This window comes from Cyanistes caeruleus, chromosome 8 (assembly GCF_971803275.1).
Source record: "Cyanistes caeruleus chromosome 8, bCyaCae1.hap1.1, whole genome shotgun sequence".
In the NCBI taxonomy this organism is placed as follows: domain Eukaryota; kingdom Metazoa; phylum Chordata; class Aves; order Passeriformes; family Paridae; genus Cyanistes; species Cyanistes caeruleus.
The window spans coordinates 11141694-11160298 of record NC_141708.1 but is presented as its reverse complement, the minus strand read 5'-3'; the positions used below and the strand labels follow the sequence as shown (position 1 = coordinate 11160298).

At 43.2% G+C, this 18605-nt stretch overlaps 1 long non-coding RNA gene across 1 annotated transcript; it reads left to right on the top strand.

The window, feature by feature from the left end:
* The first annotated feature begins 6318 nt into the window (after positions 1–6318).
* Positions 6319–8130, top strand: LOC111930986 (uncharacterized). The gene is made up of 2 exons (XR_002865373.2): positions 6319–6486; positions 7869–8130. It is a non-coding gene; the product is annotated as an uncharacterized LOC111930986 (long non-coding RNA).
* Positions 8131–18605: the final 10475 nt, after the last annotated feature.

Below are 18605 nucleotides of genomic sequence, written 5' to 3'. Positions count from 1 at the left end.
GCCAATCCCCCAAAAGATCTAGGCTTATTTTCAAGCAGGCTTTCTATGTCACCATGATTTTATCAGCAACAAGCAGCCTTGGTACAGCCCTGATCAGCATGGCTGGGAAGCTGCTTGTACCCACTGGACAAAGGAACAAATATTTTTGTCCTTCTGCTGAATCACAGTTATGGGAATCTCATTTTGTATTGCACCTCATTTGTGGTTGATAAAATGGAGACTGCTCTTATGGCTCTATGTGCCACCTAGGGACAGTGCAATCACCAAAAATGCAGCGTGGAATCCTTGTCAAAAAACTTTTGCATCACTCAGAACTTGGCCATTGTCTTCTCCTGACAGACAATTATTGATGCACTGCTTTACTATGAATTTATGGATGAGATCTGAATCTTGCATGGTGGTTGGCAGCATCAAAATGCTCATTCCCAAAAAGCAAGAAATATTTAGGTAATCTGGGAATTTTTGAACTGCCACAAATAGCAAGGTGGCTTTAATAGGCTAAAAGATTCAGCAGTAACAGTTCATTTGAAGCTTGACATCACCTGGCTTAAGAAAATTCATCTGCCTCTAACTAATGTCCTCATTTTTTTCCCCCCCAATAAATCAGTAATAGAGGCCTCTTGGCCCACTGTAGTGTCCTAGTTTAGGCTTGTGTGTGGCATTTCTAATAAAAGCTGTAGTACAGTGGCAAGCCTGTCTATTTTCTTAGGAGATTGCAACAAAGGGTTTACCTAGAGTTCAGTGTATAGGAGTATTCCTCCATCTGTTACCAGTATTTTGCATTACAAGCTAATGGCAAAGAGGCAAGGAAGCAATCAATAACTAGATCATTCAGTACCCTGAGGAGGGATTTAAATTGTGGAGCACTCTTACCCTCTAGACTTGTGTGTACAGTCCAGAAATACTGCAGCTGTGTGGGCATGGAGATAAAAATCATGATGATAGATGTCCCTGAGGCAGCTTTTCCCTGTATCTCTGGGAAAAGTTTTGGGAGGAATAAAAAGGCACTCTGAAATCCTGTATAACTCTCATCTGAATATACCAGCTTTGACAAAGTATTCATTTCCACTTTTGTTTTACCCATTTTTTGACACTCCCTTCAGGTTCTCCTGTTTGCATCTCCTAATATGGATTTGCAGTTGTCTCAGCTCCTAATTTTGCAAGCCCCTGTTTAATCCATCAGAATTCTTCAGCCCTTCCATGTACAGAGAAACTCTTTTCGACTCTCCCTCCATTACTATGCACAGTGTCCATCTTGTTGTTGCACCCAGCTAAAAAGTGGGAATACAACAGCTGTGATACTCATGACACTCAGCAAACAGGCCATCTTTGACTTCTGCTTCTTAGAACAGTTTTAATTTTAAGAAATTTTCAGTAATCTGGTCTCACCTCTCTTGGGAACATATTACTTTGGTGTGTTGGTACAGAGTATTGCACATGTAACACATTTTTACAAGCAGTAATAATGCAAATGCAAACACCAGTGCTACATTAGCTCCCTGTATCCTTGAGCACTGTGCAAAGTCCTAGGCAGAATATTATAAGATGAAGCAAAGCTGGGATTCAGGTTCTACAAATGCTTTTCTCTTGTTACCAGATTTGCTGTCCTCCAAGGATGCACAGGTCTGAAGTGCTCTGCATCCTTGCAGCGACTGCAATGCTCGCCAGTGTGCTGACAAAATACACCTGCTGGGCAGGGGGTGTCCTGTGTGTCTGTTTCTCTGTGTATATATGCCTTAAAAATGGGAATATGGAGTTGAAGTGTTTTCTCAGTCCTCCCACTCCTTTTTTTCCTTTTGTGAAGCCTTTCTCCTCCTCCTCCTTATCCTATTCTTCGTGTCTGTTGCAAAGCACGCTGAGGCAGTCTGCTCCTTGTCACATTTTAGGAAGAAAATGACATTGATATTGGACTAAATGCAAAAAGAGACTTTCCCCTTGTGAAAACTTCCTAATTGATGTCAAATCACATAACTTTAAAGAGCTGTGATGGCTACAAATCGGATCAGAGAGGGAAATACCAGTTCATTCTACTTCATGCAGGAGCTGTGCTTTGCAGTTTAAGCAACAACACTTTGGCATTCAGAGCTTCTTTATAACCCAAACAAATCAAATCTCAAATATTTTTGATCTTGATGCCTGACAATAGCTTATGATTAAAACCGCCGCACTGGAACCTGGGAATGGATTATTATTATTATAAATAGCTGCAGTCTTGCCATTCCCTGTTCTTTTCTGTGGGTCTGGAGGCTTGAGGCAAGAAAAGCTGGGGAGAATATTATAGATAATAACATGAGAGGTCAAGTGAGACCAGGGGAAAAAAGCTTTATTCTAATAGATTAATTTTAAAGATACTAAGATTCTCTGTCTCTTTACCTCTGTGATTCAGATTTCAGCCTAAAAGGTAACAAAACATAAAGGTTATTTTAAAAGCTAAAACCTATTTTCCCAGTGGTGAGTCTCTAAATTAGAACTGAATTTTCTATTGCTCTGCATTAAAGAAATACAGTTTTAGACTGTGTCCATTCCTTGTAGCAGAGATGTAAGCTCACTCTTCACAAGTTCCTCATGGCACATGAGTTATCCCAAACTCTGCTCTAGGCCACAGAATACAGTAAATAACAGCAAGAAGTCCAAAAATTAAGCTAAAAAAGGGCTGTGAGCAGAGATGATTAGCAGAAGGAATTAGAAGCATTAGAGGAATTTTTAACCAGGAGGATCATCAATTTACTAAGGAGGGGAAGTTTTCCTTAGTTGTATTTGGACACAAAAGCTTTAGAGGGCCTCAAGCCTTTTCTAATAAGGTTATTAGAGAGGATGGGACAGAAAGCACTTTTAACCCAGAGGCCTCAAAGCACATCAGAGCCCTTGGTTGTGCCAGCCTGTCTGAGAGGGCAGGTAGTGCACAGGACACTGCCAACACAACTGGGAGGCTCTTGGGTGGAGGGTGGCTTGAAATCACTCACAAATAACATCACTTCTGTATTTCTGCCAAGAACTGTGAGCCCTCCTAATTGTAGGATGAAAACATAGGAATATCTATACCTGTTGAGTTCAAGAGCTGTCAGAGTTTTTCCTCCAACTGTAACCATCAGCAGGTACCTAGGGAACAGTAAGAATGAGACAAGTGATTTTTCAGTTTCCCCTGAATACTGTACCTACCACAGTATTTCATATCAGGAGACTTCCTGAACCTGGTTTCCTTTGCCTACCAAGCAGAAGAACCTGTCTGGAAAACAGGAAAATCTTCAGAATGAAAATTCTTTGGATTTTTTCAAGGCAGTGGACTGGATCCTTCACTGGATTAAATAAGCACAGAGAAAATGAGGTTATTTAGTTGACAGCAATGCAGGAAAAATATTTTTTGTTGTTTCCAAAATTTTGAAAATTTTACTTTTAAAGACACCCAACTCTTTTGTGGTTTCAGATTTACGTATGCAATAAAAATACATAAGGAGCTTAGATGAAAATCAGTAATGAAAACTTTTGAAAACGTTTCAATTTTTTAATAAAACCCTTGCTTAGCAATATTCTATCACTCTGTTAGGAAAGACAATCCAAGCTATATCAAACCTGATGAATAGGGTTGCTCAGATCTGCTCTGTGGCTCTCATTTTATGCCAATTCATTAAGAAAGTATTGTGTATTTTCAGGAAGAGCACACCAGGTTTTAAAGCTGACTTCAATTTTTTTTTTGTAGATTTTTTTTATTTTTTTTAAGAATAAAAATGGAAGACAAGCCATGTGTTCAGGTGGGTTTAGTGCAAATTAACATCAGTCCTTGCAGCGGGGGCTTTGCATGTTCTAAGGCAGCCAGGTCGTATGTAATGTTTTACTCTCTGCAGAATGATAATTACTATTAAAGACTGATTCTCAGTCTGATTGCTGGCACACATTTACAATTTATCTGATGGCAAGCTCTGGGTATAGAACATTTTCAGAACTGATTGGGAGTTAGGCAGAAAAGATTAATGTTAAAAGACAACCGTTATAATTTAGTTAACAAACAGTTTTAAACCTAAAATTATACTTTCAGATTGCTTTTAGCATTGATAAACTGTAAAATTCCACTCCTGTCTAGGTGTGAGGAGAAGGGAAAGGTGAACAGTTATAGCAGTGGTGTACACCCAGACTAGAGAGACCCAGGTGGTGAAAACTAATGATGAGAAAAGAGCATGGAAGAAAAAAGTTTCACCACTGCTTTTCACTGTTTAGTTTTGGTACTGAGAGAAATACCGGCTTGATTTCTTTGTTTTGTACCCACAGCACGAATCAGGAATTGATATGGCAGATCACCCTTAATGCTGAAAACCATTTGTCTTGTAAATGCAAATGGTGGCCAGTTAAATAAAAGTGGAAAAAGTGCCTTTTCTGCTCTTTACATTTCAATACAAAGCTGATCTGACATAAGAGCAATCTTATGCTGCAGTAGTGGCCAAAACAGAGGGACAGAAAGGGATTCAAATAATCATTAGTAACCTAGAAGAATGGCTTATAAGAAGACTTTTTTTTTTCTCCAGGAGTCTATAGGGTTGTCAATATGTCCAATGAACTTGGCTTTGAGGAGCAAGTCACAAAGAATTTAAAGGACAACAGGCTAAATCAACCTCAGTCTTTTAGCACTGGAATTGACCTGGAAGTACCTTCATTACAACCAAGAGTTTTTCCTATCTTTAATTTTCAGGCTTTTTCAGTCACCTTGGCCCATTCAGTCCTTGCCCTCTCTGTTGAGGCTACCCCCAAGGAGAATCAATGTCTGTGTGTGACGGTAATTTATTGAGATGTGGAAATACCTTCAGCAAAAAGACCCTAACGACATCATATTCTTTCAATAAAAAATTATTCAGCCCAAAGGAAGGCAATAGTTACCATATTGCTGTGTCTTGGATGCAAAATAGCAGCATTGAAACTCTGCAGCATTGAGCTAACAAGCCTGCCTGGTGGTGTGGTGTGAAGGGGCAGTGATTTAAGGATCATTTTAAACATTTACTCTCTTTTATTGCAGTGAAGACTTTCCCTTCCCCAAAATTTAAAATTTAAAATGTGCCTCCTCCGAGCATAAGGGCAGTGCTTTTTGCTTTCTGAGATGGAACAAAGTATTTCTGTGATGAAAAAAAATATGATTTTGATTTTAAGCAGTAGGAACATTTTCCCATTGCATATTTTTCATGCTGTGGAAACTAACCATCCACCAAATATTTCAAATGCGAGCTCTCAAACAGCTCTGCTGAAAGATATTTTCCTCCTCATTTTATATTAAAGCATAGCCCTGAAAGTTGTGATTGCAAATAATACTCTCCCAGCATCCCTTCCCCCTGATATCATGGTATCATTCCCCAAATTCCCTATGCATAAAGGAAGTTTTCCATCCCTTTGTAGGACCTGAAAAGAAGAAGGATGAAGTTAATGGGCTGGAAAGGAAGCGGGTAAGTAAGGAACCATATAATTTCATTTTTAATCCTCAAAGTGGGGGAGAGGGGAAGACAGAACAAATTTAATCTAGGTACATGGTTCATAGATATGTACATGAAAAAGTACAATAGCACAGACTCCATCTAGTGAACAACTGTACAGCCTCCCTTGAGCTTTGGTGTACCCGGGAGATTAGTGAGACTAGTTCCTCTTTAAAATAAAAAAAAAATAAAAAATATATATGATTTGCCTTAATCCATGTAATATTTGACATCCCATTAACCTAAACTAAAGGCTTTCTTGTGGGTTTTTAATTTAGCACAGTGACCCCCAAAATGGAAAGGCCACTCACAATTGCAACCCCCACAGCGCAGCCACGGCAGTCTGCGATTTGCAAGCCTCCTCACCATCCCAAACGTGTTTGTCTTCTTGGCGAGCAGGAAACCTCTCTTCTCTGGGGGAGTTCCAGCAGATTTTCACCCATGTGGTTTTCTGTGAAAGTTCATTAATTTATATGTCTTTGGTGAGCTAATAAGGGGAAGGGAAGGAAAGGAGTATGCATATGGCTGTTATTTTATTTCCTGAGGCTTCATGGGTTCTATAGAAATTTTCCAAAGGGTGAAAAACTACCTGAAAAATATACACCCCAAGAGAATCCTGGGAGAGTTTTCCCACATCAGCTCAGGTCTGCCTTGTGCTTTGCAGGTAAGGTCAGAGTTCAAGCAGGAGGCTGCCACTGGAGGGTCAGGTTTAGTTTGCCTTGAAGACTCAACAGAAATCTCCCCAGGCAGCTCTGAGCTCGCCTGTGAAACAAAACATCAGGGTGCTTCTCATCATGGCAAAAGGGCTTTTTGAAGAGAGAAGGGAGGAAATGCTTTCATGTTGGCCATGCTGTGTTGCAGATGGACCATGCAAGGAAGCTGCAGATGTGAACATAAGCTGCAGAAACAGTCCTGGAGCTCTGGAGATACAGGAGTTTTTAATGCAGCCTGTTACTGTGCCCTCACTGGTGATGGTGCCCTGCATCAGGCTGGAAAGGCCAAATTTGTTTCAGAGACAGCCCAGTGATAAATTAAGGTAGCTTAATTAACTGGAAGGTGTGTGCAGAGATAAGTTTTTAGGTGCCCAAATTGTCACTCTGGTCTTTTGCTGGACTCTCTGTGCAGCAGATGCCTCTGACACATGTTTGTCTGGCAGAGCAGTGGAAGGTGGCTCCTGCCCTCACCCACAGCTGGGATGAAGATCATGGTAATTATGGGATTTGTTGTGAAGTGCAATGGCTTTTGGTGAGGCTCCTGCTGTGTGTCCCGCCCAGATGAAGTGTCCCACCAAGCTGTCCATCAGAACAAATTTGCACAGCTCAGCCTGGCTCTGGGCTAGCTCTGGGGCTGACCTGCACACTGGAGTCACCTACATCACTCAGATGGGGAGAGTTTCTGTCTGCTCTTGCAAACAAACAGAAATATCAAGCACCCACTTTCTGACTAAAAAAACAAAATCTCATTTTAGGTACCTAAACCAAAAATTGAGTCTATCTCCTTGCTAGCCAGGAAGAGAAAAAAATGTTTGGTTTATCATTCATTTGGTTAGTGGTTTGCACACAGTTATCTGGGTGTATCTCAGTATTTCCATGGCTGGAAACTTGTTGTTAGTCCTAGACCTTAGCCTGAAAAAGGTACTGACGTGCCTTCCCTTATCCAGGCCAGCCAAGTAATTCAGAGTGGGGATAAATCCACAGAGCAAAAAAATGTCTATTATTTTTTTAGCTCATATAGTCTCTGCTCTCCTTTCAAAATAAAAGAGAATTCAATCCACCAAAATCCCAGTGGATTCACCAGCCTCCCAGTCTTCTGCCTTAAAAGGGAATGAAATGAATTTAATCTCCATAGATTGTATTGCACACTGAGTTGCCAGCTGTTTTCTTGCCGGGGCTGCTGTTGCTCAAAGGTCATAGTGCAAATCCCTTGATTAAAAAAACAACAACGAACACATTTTAAATGGGTAAAACCATAAGACACTGCTGTAAAACAGATTATGCGAAGTAGATACTGCTAAAACTGTTTAAATGCCTCTTTCAGGCATCAGTTTAGTTATCTCAAAGCATATTAGAGAGAGCAATAAAATGTAATGGCCAGCAGTAAAGTGTTTATGCGTGGCCCTGAGCAGGCGTTGCCCAGCCGGAGGATGCGGTGACTCTGCCAGGCGCACCCTGCAAACGGGATTTGGGCCCACGGGGGCTGGCATTAGACCTGCCTGGGGACAGCTCGGCACAGAGACTCCAGACAGCCCAAACTGGGGGAGGAGGGAGCCAGTGCTGCTGCAGAGCCATCAGGGCAGCAGTTCTGGGCTGCATCTCCCAAGGACCTGATTCTCTTAGCAGCTCTGTGTGTGAGTGTGTTGAGGCACAGCCCCTGAGAGGACAGGAGGGAGCTCCAACCTAAAAGCTGTTGTTTTTCCAGGGTGGCATGAAGACTGGAGTGCTTCCATGCTGACTTAGTCAGGAGGATCCTGGTTTCCCAAGGTGCCTTGCCTCTCCTCAGCTGTGCAGTGGTGCATCCTAGGAAAAGCCAGCACTGTGCCATGTCAGAGATAGTGCTGATGGTCATTTAACATCAGACACAAACTTCTGATGGACCAGCCCTGGTAGTCTAAACCTGACTGTGCATATGGACACAAATAGAGTCATACTCCTTCAATAAATTAGTCTTATCTCCAAAGTAACCAGATATGTTTTCAGTACTTCTGTTTCCTCTTCTTAAATATGCAAGTATCACAGAGGTTTTGCCTCAGACAACTTCAGACACCAGGCTGGCTGGTTACATCTGGCTGGTGCAGCCTGCTTAGTTACTTGAGCTTTTCAAAGTCCAAGAGCTCATTTCCTATCCAGGGCCTTGTTCCCAGTTAGGGAATAAAGCCCAACAACGGCTTGTGATGCAATTATCAAATGCCTTGTTTCCAAGTCTGATTCCTGGACTCTGTTGTGCTGTTTCTTTGTTTTTGCCCTTCTCTCAGCTCACTGGGAGCCTTGACTGCAACAGGGAGAGTCCATCTCCCATGGGATGGACTCCTTCTGCTCATGCACAGAAAGCAGTGCCTTCCCTTGCCTGCAGCTCTCCAAACCTGGCTGAAGTTCACATTTTTGATAGAAAGTGAAAAAGGAAATCAAGAGAGGGTCTGCTTATTCCTGCTGAAACATGAAAGCAGGCAAAAGAGGAGACATCAAATCAGGGAGGAGAGGGAGAGGAGAGGGAGAGGGAGAGGGAGAGGGAGAGGGAGAGGGAGAGGGAGAGGGAGAGGGAGAGGGAGAGGGAGAGGAGCTGGAACACTGCCATAAGTAGCAGTCAGTGATGCATATTCAGGATAAGTGGAGCAAGCAGAGATATATGCATGGGCACAGATTTTTCAGTTCCTCAGAGCATGCATTACAATATTTCTTAAATAAGTAAAAAAAATGGTTTCAGTCAGTTCTATTTGTTTTCACCTGGGAGGTGAGGATAGGCAGGGAGGTGAGTAGGAAGAGGACCTGCATTTTAATTTTCAAACTGGCTAACTTTTTGTTTTAACCTCCCTCAACTTGTCTCCCAGGACCATGCCAGCCTCTCTTGCAGAATAAAGCATGGAAGGGGCTGTCTCACACACACAGCACGGTTTTGCCTTCATTCTTTCTGTTTATCACTAACCAGACTGCACAGCCCTGATTTTCACACTGGGCTGGGACTGGTGCGTTGACTCTTTATTGAAATGTTCTATTATTCTGTGAGCAGGTACAGTTATACCAGCAGCACATCACTGCTGTGTTCCAGGAGCACTCTGATATTATACCTTAACCAACCCCAGAGCTCAGAGGTGCTGGGGAGCATTGAATATTTCATCTCATTTGTGAAACTGAAGTGTTGCCATTTTTGCTTATCAATACATTGGGCTCTGCATCAAATTATTATCTTCAGTTACGGCTTAACCTGGTTATTCTCATCCTTTATGTGACACATGCAGAGTTTCACTCACGTACCCAGCAATGGAAGCTGCTGATTTTTCAATGGCTGTTAGGTTTGAGTACTTATGAGACTGATTAACCAAGCCAGCAAGTAATGAATTCTCCTTACACCTTGCTCTCCTCATTTGGATAAGCAATTGACTAAGCAAGAGGCTGCTTTTAATTCCTGCTCATAGAGCACAGCTTAGCTGCTGCTCCTCATATGCTGCAAGGGAACATCTCACCTTGTCCCATCAGTTATGCACTGCTTCCCTCTACATCATGCCATGCCTAGCAGCTGAAGCAACAGTCATTTAATTCTTTTTTTCCTCAGCAGAAACTTATGTGCCTCTTGGCTTAGGTGGATGAAAAGTCTCCTTAAATCACAAAATCCTTAGGCTCAGGAAGCAATGGGAATATAAAGCTTTAAGCCCACACATTTTAAAAATAACCTACATGAGGTGAATATATATTTTTTTTTCCTGAATTTTAGTAGTTGAGCTATAGACCATTTTCAGTATTTAGAGTGCTGCTCTGTGAGTTTCAAAAGTGCCTGGAATGAGGTCTATGTTTTTTGGCTGTATAGGAAACATAGGTTCCAAAAGCATCAGTTAAATCGGGCATAGATGCCTCCCCATGTATTCTCACCAGCCAGGTCATCAGCCAGTAACATGAGCTAAGATACAAAAATGCCAAATATTTATAGATGTGATCAGAGGTCTCCCTCCACAGCAAGGTACTTCTGTTCTCTTTCTCCTGCTAGATAACAGAAGACTACTTTTTTTTTTTTTTTAACCAAATGTCTCTGTGTGTGGGAAAACATATTAGAAATAGGGAAATTACTACAAAGGAAAGGAGATAAAGTTTTTGTGTCCAACAAAATTGCCTCAGAATTTGGCAAAAGGGAGGAGAAGGGAAAGTAGGGAAATGCAATAAAAAATGAAAAGCCAAAAAGAAAATGAATTCAAAATCCATCCTTGTTACATAATGTACACTGCAGGGATTTTAAAGATTACATGTAACTTATTAGTAATCACTTGCCTAGCAAGGTATCTGCTGACTTCAGGAGCAAAAGGAAGCCGGAGTATTTCTCTTATCACTATTTAAATGTCTCCTGCAATCCCTGCTAACGGGATTATCTCTGTGCTGGAGCTGTCATTCTGCAGGCCTGGCTGCCAGGCCCCTGCGAGAGGCAGAGGTGTGTGTCCCTGTGTGTCCCTGTGTGTGTCCCTGTGTGTGTCCCTGTGTGTCCCTGTGTGTGTCCCTGTGTGTGTCCCTGTGTGTCCCTGTGTGTGTCCCTGTGTGTGTCCCTGTGTGTGTGTCCCTGTGTGTGTGTCCCTGTGTCTGTCCCTGTGTGTGTGTCCCTGTGTCTGTCCCTGTGTGTGTGTGTCCCTGTGTGTGTCCCTGTGTGTGTGTCCCTGTGTGTGTCCCTGTGTGTGTGCCCCTGTGTGTGTGTCCCTGTGTGTGTGTCCCTGTGTGTGTGTCCCTGTGTGTGTCCCCCCATGTGTGCCCCCCCGTGTGTGTCCCTGTGTGTGTCCCTGTGTGTCCCTGTGTGTCCCTGTGTGTGTGTCCCCGTGTGTGTCCCTGTGTGTGTCCCTGTGTGTGTGTCCCTGTGTGTGTGTCCCTGTGTGTCCCTGTGTGTGTGTCCCTGTGTGTGTCCCTGTGTGTCCCTGTGTGTGTGTCCCTGTGTGTGTCCCTGTGTGTGTGTCCCTGTGTGTGTCCCTGTGTGTGTCCCTGTGTGTGTGTCCCTGTGTGTGTGTCCCTGTGTGTGTCCCTGTGTGTGTCCCTGTGTGTGTCCCCGTGTGTGTCCCTGTGTGTGTGTCCCTGTGTGTCCCTGTGTGTGTCCCTGTGTGTGTCCCTGTGTGACCCTGTGTGGGTCCCTGTGTGTGTTTCCCTGTGTGTGTGTCCCTGTGTGTGTCCCTTTGTGTGTGTGTCCCTGTGTGTGTCCCTGTGTGTCCCTTTGTGTGTGTGTCCCTGTGTGTGTCCCCGTGTGTGTCCCTGTGTGTCCCTGTGTGTGTGTCCCTGTGTGTCCCTGTGTGTGTCCCTGTGTGTGTCCCTGTGTGTCCCTGTGTGTGTCCCTTTGTGTGTGTCCCTGTGTGTCCCTGTGTGTGTCCCTTTGTGTGTGTCCATGTGTGTGTGTCCCTGTGTGTGTGTCCCTGTGTGTCCCTGTGTGTGTGTCCCTGTGTGTGTGTGTCCCTGTGTGTCCCTGTGTGTGTGTCCCTGTGTGTGTGTCCCTGTGTGTGTGTCCCTGTGTGTGTGTCCCTGTGTGTGTCCCTTTGTGTGTGTCCCTGTGTGTGTGTCCCTTTGTGTGTGTCCCTGTGTGTGTGTCCCTGTGTGTGTGTCCCTGTGTGTGTCCCTGTGTGTCCCTGTGTGTGTCCCTGTGTGTGTGTCCCCGTGTGTGTCCCTGTGTGTGTGTCCCTGTGTGTGTCCCTGTGTGTGTCCCTGTGTGTGTCCCTGTGTGTGTCCCCGTGTGTGTCCCTGTGTGTGTCCCTGTGTGTGTCCCTGTGTGTCCCTGTGTGTGTCCCTGTGTGTGTGTCCCTGTGTGTGTGTCCCTGTGTGTGTCCCTGTGTGTGTCCCTGTGTGTGTCCCCGTGTGTGTCCCTGTGTGTGTCCCTGTGTGTGTCCCTGTGTGTGTCCCCGTGTGTGTGTCCCTGTGTGTGTCCCTGTGTGTGTCCCTGTGTGTCCCTGTGTGTCCCTGTGTGTCCCTGTGTGTGTCCCTGTGTGTGTCCCTGTGTGTGTCCCTGTGTGTGTGTCCCTGTGTGTGTCCCTGTGTGTGTGTCCCTGTGTGTGTGTCCCTGTGTGTGTGTCCCTGTGTGTGTCCCTGTGTGTCCCTGTGTGTGTCCCTGTGTGTGTGTCCCTGTGTGTGTCCCTGTGTGTGTCCCTGTGTGTCCTTGTGTGTGTGTCCCTGTGTGTCCCTGTGTGTGTGTGTCCCTGTGTGTGTGTCCCTGTGTGTGTCCCTGTGTGTGTCCCTGTGTGTCCCTGTGTGTGTCCCTGTGTGTCCCTGTGTGTGTCCCTGTGTGTCCCTGTGTGTGTGTCCCTGTGTGTCCCTGTGTGTGTACCTGTGTCCCTGTCCTTCTGCACAGGTTTTTGCCTCTCCCTTTCCTGGTCAGGGAGCTCTGTGACTGTCCCACTGGGTCTGTGCACAAGAGTACTTCACAGCTAATGGGAAGATGGAAAAATTGGGATACTTCTTCAAACAACAAGAGTTGAAAATATGTACAAGCTTTTGCTGGCTATTCCAGTGACTCACAGTCTATTAGAAAACTTGCACACATTCTGATAAACAGTAAAATGGACAATGAGGTCATTTTAAAAATCAGTGTAGAGGTTCCTCTCTGCTTGAGGCAGGCTCTGAAGCATTAGAATTCAAATTTCTTTAAAATTAAAACACCAAACCCTTGCATTTTAAAATCAATTAATGATTAATTTATAACCTAACAAGGCTCCAGAGAAGGAGGATATAAAAAAAATAATTACTATACAGTTCTTAATAGATTAGAAAAATAACCATTACTCCCTTCAAGACTAATAGTAGGAGAAAAAAATTGTATTGATTTTGGGTATGAATACATTAACCCATATATTATTAAGGAAGCAGAAACTATTTTCTTCCAGCTGTAATGAAGGGTGTAATCAGATGAGTTCTTAGGAGCCAGTGTTAATTAGTTAACACCAGTCAGCACCAGTTAACTGGCTGTTTGTCTGAGCTGAGCTCTGGGGAGAGGTGGAAGGATATTTAGTTAGACTGGTATCTGGATTATTTTCTGAGTTGTGCACATGGTCCTGCAGGATCTTTTCTTCTCAGATGCAAAATTCATTGAGGGAAAACAAAAAGGACATTTATTAAGCCTGGAGAAGAGAGATATCTCATTGTGACTGCACATCACACTCTATTGCTCTCTGATGCATGAGCCCATCTCCCCCTGAGCCATTGGAAGTATTTGGGGCTCCCTTTCAAGTCATAGGAGCTACTGTGCTAAACACATGATGAGCTGCTTTAAAGTGAGGGTTTGCTGCTGTGGAACAGGGTGCTCTTCCTTCTCCCTCCTCCTCCCATCTCTTTCCCTTTCCCTGTGCCAGTTTCCTGTGTGTGAAACTGCTGAACAGGTTCAACTCTCAAAGCAGGCAAAAAGCACTTTACATTTTGCTGGTTGTGCTTTTCAGACTGTCTGTTGAGCAGAACCAATCCACCAAAGGTCTGGTGAGCATCAAAGCCTGTGCAGACCACAGAGCAGGGCCACTCGTTTTGGTGTCACCAACAAGATTAATTCTGGTTTTCTCACCTTCAAGAACAGAGAGTAAGGTACTGCTGGCAGTTGTGGGTGGGCTGAGGGAATAGGCTGTGGGTGTTTCTGAGCTGTTTCTGAAAGTGAAAAAACTTCAGTGAGAACACCTTAAGCTTTTGCCTGGTGGTTACATGCCCTGTCTAGCTCTCCAGACAGCTGTGATCATTCTTGTCTCTTGCCACAGAGCATAAATATTGTATGGCTGCGTTATGGATATATGAAATTATCATCATTATTGAATTTAGATAGAAAGCCTGGATAGATGTGAGGAAAATGGTTTAAAATTCAAAAGAAATGTTCTGTTAGTGAATAGTGCTAGAGGAATAAGTCTGGAGACTGAAACCTTTTTTATCCAGGTTAGCCAGCCTTGTGTGAAAACTACAGCTCATGCATTGGTAGAGGCAGTTTTTAGCTTAAAGCTATATCAAAGAGAAATTTGATTCCTGCAGTCTGATTTCCCTGTTATCTTTAATGGATTAGCTGGTGTATTGACAAACAGGAAAGGTGGCAGGATTTCAGATGTAGATAAATGCCCACCAGGAATTTGAATGACTTCATCTAATCCTTCTACAGGGAACTCTACCAATAGCAAAGTAATGACTTCTGAAACAAAATCAGTTCTTGAACAATAGGTTCTTGCTAAAGTTCATGACTCCAGTGCAGCTATCCTTATTTACACAGTACTTCCCAATTCTGCTCACAATTAATCTGGACTCTCTGTTGACATCAGCACACTTACACAATTTTGTAAGAGCACAGTCAGGTGTCTAGAGAGAAATATCTCTTTATTTCCTGGAGCCACTATTCCCCAGCTGTTTGTTATTTCCAGCATCTTCTGTTTCTCCTGTCATGAAGGTGAATTTCTCACTTTAAATTTGCTTCATCCATCCAATCATCTTTCTGTTTTTCTGCCTCTTGTAGTATATTTGTTTTCCAAGGACACACTCACTACACCCATTACTGTAATCATTTAATGGCTTTTAAATTCCTTCAGCCCCCATCAGTGGGCTCTCAGATTTTGTGCTGCAATATTTAACACAACTGTACTGGAGGAGGGAGTGGAAGAAAGGACACCCTTCCTTAAAGTCTTCACCAAGAAAGTGACTTTTAGTGTGGGGTCTATGAACTGGGCTCTTCTACCTTTCCAGCTTACATAGACAACTGTTAAATCTTTTTCCACACAAGAGATAAATCTTTAAAAATATTATTTTAATTCCATTTCATGATAGAAGTCCTATTTCTACAGGGAAAAATTCAAGAGGAAAGTGATCTTCAAGGAGCTAATCAAAACTGAAAGTGGGACTGGAGGACATATAGGATGGCAGAAAATTCACCTCTTCTTGAAGATGGACAGAAGTTAATGACAGTACCCTCTCTTTGTACCTTTCTCTTGGCATCTCTCATGATCATTTGTACTTTGTTCCCTTTCACAAGGGGATCTTTATGTTTTGAGAAATTAGAAGACTTTTTGTGGCATAAATACTTTCTTGTCCCTATGCATGTCTTTGTCTATTTGCACTTTCCTCTGCAAAGTCCAAGCTTTCCCTTTTGCTCTCCCTCCACAGCTGTACCTGTGGGCTGGGTGACAGTGCAGAGGGGAATGTGGGGCATCCTTGGGGAGTCTGGGCTTTACAGGACTGCAGGTCAAAGCTCTCTGCTCACAGCATACTGCACAATGCTGGTAAAAGAGATGTACTCCACTAGCTCTTCTAGAAATCTCCAGTAATCACTCATCAAGATCCTGGTGCTGCAGCATATTCAAGGAGAAACAGCCTAGAAATACTTTCCATCTTAGGCATTAAGTCTTGAAAGAGAGATTTTCTCCTGCTGAAATATTTCACAAAGTCCACAAGTGGTTTTTAGAGGAATTGAAGTAAATACTGCAGTGCTAAGAATGATATTCAGAGACAGCTGGATGTGCTAAGTAAAGCTGATATGAAGAGATATAGCAGGAATTCAGCAATGTACAATGAAACCATGTATTACCTGAGATTTATATCTTTCTACAGCTCTGGTGTTGCTGGTTTTACTAAGGAAAAAAAGACCCCAGAAATGTGCTGGGTAAGATATACTGGTGATGGGATCTCACCTGGCAATTCTATGGATGCTGCAGAAGCTGCTGCATCCAGAAAATTATAGAGATTCCTTTAGCATCTCTAAGCGTGGGACAAGATGTTATACTGTTGAAGATAGCTTCAGGAAATTGCAGCTCCAATCAAACCTGCAGGCCTTGCAATTTGTGTTGAAAGCAGATTGGAGTTGGAATTCTCCTTACCCAGGGGAAAATAAAGCTGCAGGGGCAGAAGTTAAAGCTCTCCTCTGTGCAGAAGATCGCCCAGCAATAAATTTTTAACTGCTGGCAAGCTCAAATAATTTAAACAGATAGTTAATTGAAGGAAAACGTGGACCCCTTTTGCAAAGCTTTTTGGCTACTGGAAGGGTAGCCAAAAGCTGGAGCCCTGATAAACTAGTTCCAGCCTGCATTAGGAAGCACAGCTCACCCCTGCACCCCAGAGCCCAGCCTGGCCCCCTGCAGCAAGCAGGTACAGTGCATGGCTGAGCTTTCAAATCCTGCTCAGGAGCCAATGCTGGCAATGCAGAAATGAACACTTCTGCTCTCAGCAGAGGACTGTCTGAGAGCAGGTAAGCAAAGCTTCAGTAGGCTCTTGTCAGGGAGAGGAGGGAACATTACTGAGATGAGGCTGGTCCTGTGGCAAATGGAATTTTCAGACCCCAAGAGGTATGTGTGAGATCTAGAGACACAGTCTGTGTTCTGTCTCTTTAGGATAGTCCATTCTCTTGGTGTAGGGAAACTGACTTCTGCAGTGTGCATCTCCCCTAATCTGTTGATGACATCTCTTTTCAGAATCCTCAATTTGGTTAGATAACCAATTTATCAGAGTAAAGGAGCTCTTCTTGACTTCAGAGGCTCGCTGGGAGTGTATGTGCTAGGCCAGAGATAACTGTTTACCATGGTGGTGGGAAAGCCAGACCTCACAACCCACCTGTTCTCAATACCAGATATAAATCCTCCTCACCAACAGTTTACCCCCACAGAAACATCCCAAAGCACCTTAGGAATGCCACAGCACACACACTAGAAGCCAGGAGCAGGAATTCAAGAACAGTTAGTTGTGAGTTTACTGAATTCATCCGTATAACTGAGCCCCAGACAGAACCTATCACAACTGCAGTCTGCAGGACTGCCTGTTGCTACATTACAGGGCTTTCGGGGGAGAAGGGAGTAGGAACTTCCCTCCTTCAGTTTGCCTCATAAATTTATATATAAACTACATCTCTGGAAACTCCTTTTTTTTTTTTTCTTTTTTTTTTTCATGTTTAACTCAAGAAAGCTGGAGATTACTTTTCATTACTTTGTGAAAGCCCAGAGATGGAGTGAGAAATAGGGAAGCCAAAGTCGCTCCCTAATTCTGGATCATCTACCTGAAAGCAATAGCATAGACTTGACCTGTTTGATAAGAAATATCTACAGACTGGATTCCTGAATCTGAACTAATCACCTTGAGCCATCTCAGCACAAGCAGGGAGGAACAGTGTGCAATTTATCTCAGTGTAAGATAGGCATTTGGAAGAAGATAAATACATTTATTTCTCACCACTGGCAGTGAAGCAGGTGTAGCAAGTAGCACAGGCAGAGCTGTTCCCACTGTAAACAGCTGGAGTTAGGTGAGGAGAATCCACAGCCCTGGGTCTGGTCCTGTGAGGCATCAGAGTTTACTTATTCCTGACACCTTGCCTCTCCCAAGCACTGCTATTAGCAGTGGAAGGCCTTCACATGGTTTTGCTTGAATTGGTTAGCTATATTCTCTAACCTACTCTCTTAAGGAACTTCTGGAGAGATCCCAGCATCTTCTGTTTTATGTGGTGTGAATGCACTTCATGGGGAACTTTGCTCCCTCTTGCCATCCACAACAACTCGCTGTGGTGCTACAAGACAGCTGGGTCAGTCTCAATTGTTTCATAGCAGGTTCAGTTGCTTAATTGGAGTCCATGCTGCAGAAACTTTGTGAACTTGCAGCAAAAATAGCCCAATTAAATGCATTTTACCTCTGAAAATGGACACAGCATATGAACTAGCCATCCCCTTTCTCAGCAAAACTCAACAATAGCTAAATGAAGCTAACATTTTCCAACTCAACAGTTCCCTAAAACACAGCATTTAAGCAGGAAATAAAAAGAGGGTTTATTAGCTGACCCAGAAATTATGACCAGTGCCCAAGAAATAACCTATTTTGAGCAAAAGGAAGAAATGTAAATTGCTCAACTACAAAAAAGGGAAAGGTGACTGAAAAACATTTGAAAGTCTGCTTATATGAGAGGTAACTTCACCAGAAGTGCTCACTGACAAAAATCATAATACACTCATAACTATAGATGAAATTATGTATCTGAATATAGAATATAAATATCTTCTCCCAAAAATCAGAAAGAGCCCAGAGTTTCTGTGCTGATTTCAGTGAATCCAGTCAGTAGCTTGGATACAGTATGGCTGAATATTTCACATTGCACTGGGGCTGAATTTAAACTTTGCTACCATAACAGATGGAGAAGTCTCACATTTTGGGTGTTTTCTTGGCTACCACAGATTAAAGCCTAATCACAAAGTGGGGTTCACACTTGCAAATGAGATCCATGGAGAAGAGGAGGAACTGTGTGGCAAAAAGTTCTAACATGCTGGGTAACAAGATGAGTGAAATAAAGCAGATGGTCTACAGTCTTATTCATAGCATCAAAACTCAAAAGTTTGGACACTGGTGCATTACCCATAATATTAAATTTATATACTTATGTGGAACTGAAGCCAGACAACATCAAGAAAACATTTATAACAATAAGACTAAACTCTTTTACCCTGCAGAAATAGGATGGCTGTATCCAAAATTAACTATTGCAACAGTGTCTGATCATCTCCTCAGA